A 4,101-nucleotide genomic window follows, 5' to 3' on the forward strand; every position below is an offset into this window, starting at 1 on the left:
TACTAAATGTCACTGAATTGTTCACTTTAAAATACAAAGTGAGAGAGTGGCATGGACATATATACACTACCAAACCTAAAATAGATAGCTAGTGGGAAGTAGCCACATAGCACAGGGAGATCAGCTAGGTGGTTTGTGACCACCTAGAGGGGTGGGATAGGGAGGGTGGGAGGGAGACGCAAGAGGGAAGAGATATTGGAACATATGTATATGTATAACTGATTCACCTTGTTATAAAGCAGAAACTAACACACTATTGTAAAGCAATTATACTCCAATAAAGATGTTAAACAAAACAAAAAAAATAATGTGTTTTATGTTATGTGAATTTCACTTCAATAAATTAAAAAAAATAAATTAAAAAAAACCTGCCCATCAGCTTTATTAATAGTAGTCCCTAACTGGAAATGACCCAAATGTCCACCAGTCTCCGAATAAAGTGTATTTTATCCACATGCTGGCATCCTACACAGCAAGGACAAGGTATGTAAATTCAAACATGGCTGCCTCTCACAGACTTTGTGCTGGGACACAGCATGCTCACACCATGTGCGTCCCTTCATATGAAAGTCAAGAATATGCAAGACCAACCACTGGTGGTGGAAGCAGAATAGTGGCCATCTCTGGAGGGAATTTCTGGGGTGGCAAAATGTTCCATGCATCGATGTGGGGGCCATGACACAAGCGTATATTCTTGTCGAGACTAAACTGCACCCTTAAGATTAGTGCTCTGTTCTGTATGTAAATGTACTTTAAAAAACTAATAATTCCAAGAAAGGAGAAAGATCTATTTAGAGAAATAGAAACATTAACCCTTGTATATGGACTCACCACTCCAGGCTGGCCAGATGTCCACACGGGACCTGTCACCTGGCTGGTCCTTCTCTGTGCGCTGGCAACACCTGAGTCCATCTTTGCCCCTCTGCTTCCACATTACTTTGTCATTTCCTGCTTTGTGTATCTGTCCCCAGCAGGTCTGCAAGTCCTCGAGGGCAGGACCAATTCTCACTCCCTGTGGGGACCCTGGCCTGGAGCGTAGTAGGAGCTTTATGAAGTGTAGTGGAGGGACCCATGGAACTGGACTTTCTCTGGGTGGACAGGGGCAGGGAGGCAGGAGGAGACCCCATGGTCACAGTGACCTCAGGTGTCCCAGCAGTGATGGCAGGCATCCACAGCACTGCTTGGCACCTGCCCACACGTGGACAGGAGCCCTGAGGAGGTGTCTGGACCAGATTCTCAGTGTGCTCTGTCCAGGCAGAGTGACTTCTGGGGCCTCACTCAGCAAACAGCCTTCACACCTGCCGTCCTTTCTGGCTGCAGGAAGCCCTCTCACTTGTAGCAGCCCCGTGTGCTGAGACCTTGACCCCAGGAAGACTCCCACAGCACGCTCAATCCTGCCCTGGCATTTGGGGCAGGCCTCCAGGAACTTGGAGCAGAGCTTCTCAGACTTTCCTGGACCCCAAGACGCCCAGGGATGTGGAAACACTCAGATTCTTACTCAGAGGGTCTGGGGGTGGTGAAGCTGACGTTCTGGTCTGGAAGGCCTGGCAGTAAATAAAACCTGGTAAAAAATGATGAACATGTATGTTTATATACATATTAGCTAGCTCATACACACAGGAGCATTACCCACACCTAAATGTAGGATTTAAAGGACCATCAATCAATGAACCCTGAGGTAACATAAATGAGGCAGGCTCACACCCCCAAGCCCCAAGCCCTTTCCCCATCACAGCACTCCTCACACACCACCCAGATTTTTTGCATTTCTCTCCGTCTGGTGGCCTGCTGGGGGTCAGACACAGCTTTCTCCTCTGGCGTGGAGGCTGTGTGGGAACTACCCTGCCCAGCCTCACCAGGAACTTTCCCGCTGCACCTCCTGTTTCCACAGAGCTACTTTTAGAATCCTATTTTTAACCTGTTTGAAGTTCACATTGACTTCACAGCCTAATTGGAAAGGTCACCTCCCTGGAATTGTCTGTCCTACACTCCACCCTGTGGACAGTACAGAGCAGAGATGATCAGATATCCCTAGCTGGGGCCACAAGCCAGCGTCCTTCCCTGCCAGGGTCCAGGCGAGGTGACGGTGGAGTCCGGCCCCCAGGCCAGGTCAGATGCAGGTCAGTTCTCAGTTCTCTCTTTCACCTCCCACCCGTGCTGACCCATCAGGCACGCACACCCTGGGGCGGACACAGACCCTGCTCCGTTCTCTCTGCAGCCCAAGGTAAGGCTGAGGGAAGGGTCTCTGTGGGCCCTGCACAGGCTGTGCCTTTCCTTTTTAGGAATGCTCTGCCCCAACCCCACGGACTGTTCCTCCAGGGCACCTGCCCTTCTCACCTGGAGGAGTGTCACAGCCCTTGGAGTGCTTGCAACCACACAGACCACTGGGCCCACCCCAGAGTCTCAGATTGAGTAGATTTGGGTTGGAGCCTGGGGTTTACATGTCTCACCTGATGCTGCAGGTCTGGGGACTGGGCTCTGAGAACCACGGGCCTGTGCCAAAGGGTGTCAGAGTCTGTTGGGGAAATGCCAGGTCTCCCACCCAGCTGCTACAGGCCACGTCTGTGTCTTCTGGGAGGGCAGAGTGCAGACTGTGGTCCCCAAGGCTCCTGGGCTCCAGTCTCCTAAACATCCTTTTCTGGGTGACGAGAGCAGATCAGTTAATTCCACTACACCGTAGTTTCCCAGTCTGTAAACATTTCTTATCTCATAGGATTGTAGCCTTGTAAGGACCAGCAGGCCGCCCAATGTGTTCTCTGGAGCTCCGTCTTGATCCCAGGGTGGGCTGAGAGTGGCTCCTTGGGGCAGAGCCATCATGGGCTCTGGCTGTGAGCCCTTTGGCTGTGTGCCCCTGAGCTTTGCCTGGACCACTCTGAGCTGGGTTTCTGTCTGTGATATGGGAGGATACCCCTCCTCAGTGCTTATCGTGCTGCTCAGAGGCACCTTGAGGTGGTAAATTGGGTGAACGCCCGGCTGGTCACGGAGTGTTCTCTGGGACCTCGTGGCTTTAATCCTGTGAGGGCTCACGAGGTCTGATGCCCCCATCCTGATGCCTCGGCACGTCTCTGCCAAACCAGGTGAACTCAGGGTACCCCAGTCCTGCCTGAAAGCTCTGAAGACCTCTGGGAATGAGTTCTGCAGAATTCTTTGGCCTGAACGCTGACCTGGAGGTGTCAGTTCAGAATTACTTGAGTTTGCCTAGGCACGGGGGCAGCTTGTGTTTGCCTTGCTTCCTCTGGACCCCCTGTGGTCGCTGACACCTTCCTTCTCTGGAGCTAGGCATCTCCAGCCTGGCACTGCCTTCCTCCCTTCTCTCACTCCTGTGTAAACAGCAGGAGAGCCGGGGACTGCTTCTCCCACCCGTGCATCTCCTGCAGCCCCTGACACCCATCCTTCACTCAGTAAACAGCTATAATTAACCACGCGCAGGAGGGACAGAGGCTGCACGCAGGGCAAGGTCCATACCTGTAACCAATCCTGCCTTCTGCTGAGGGCTTTCCGGGAACTCTCTCCTCCCCTCACTCCCCTCCCCTCCGGGAAGCCGCTGGCAGAGGAATCTGGGCAGTGGGACCTGGCGGGAAAGCCGTACCTCGAGTCATCCAACTCCGGGCAGACCTAGTGAAAGCAAAGGGCAGAGCACATGGAGGCCGCTGCTCTCAGCATCAGTGTGGGGAGAAAGTGAAGCCAGGACGGGTGGTGTCTCCTCCACAGAGTGAGCCGGCCCGGGGGTGGGTGTTTGGAGCCCTCTGGGCTGCAGCCTGAATTCTACATTTCAAAGGACACACCAGACAGCCAGGTTTGGGCACGTCCCCTTGGTTGTGTAAATCCAGGGGTCTGAGTTCGCAGGGCTCAGCACTCGTCTTCTGACTGCCAAGTTTCTGTCAGGACTTGGACTTGGACGTGACCTCCCTCAACCCCAGGCTTGTTTAGGTTTACCTTGGGAACATTGCAAGCAGGGGCCTCCGGGAGCCACCCGTGTCTAGAGGGATGTGGGCCAGCCAGCTCCCAACCCCGGGCATCCAGCCCCTCACTGCTGCCCGAAGCCCTGCGCCCAGCTTGGGGTTTAGCACCTGCTCCCTTCCCAGTGAGAGCATCATGGAG

At 53.4% G+C, this 4,101-nt stretch overlaps 1 long non-coding RNA gene across 1 annotated transcript; it reads right to left on the reverse strand.

Annotated features, from left to right (window-relative positions):
• Positions 1-205: 205 nt before the first annotated feature.
• Positions 206-3,733, reverse strand: LOC137227122 (uncharacterized). Its single transcript, XR_010944712.1, has 3 exons — positions 3,590-3,733; positions 2,451-2,638; positions 206-1,561 (listed from the first exon to the last, which is right to left on the reverse strand). It is a non-coding gene; the product is annotated as an uncharacterized lncRNA (long non-coding RNA).
• Positions 3,734-4,101: the final 368 nt, after the last annotated feature.

This window comes from Pseudorca crassidens, chromosome 7, assembly GCF_039906515.1.
Source record: "Pseudorca crassidens isolate mPseCra1 chromosome 7, mPseCra1.hap1, whole genome shotgun sequence".
NCBI lineage: Eukaryota > Metazoa > Chordata > Mammalia > Artiodactyla > Delphinidae > Pseudorca > Pseudorca crassidens.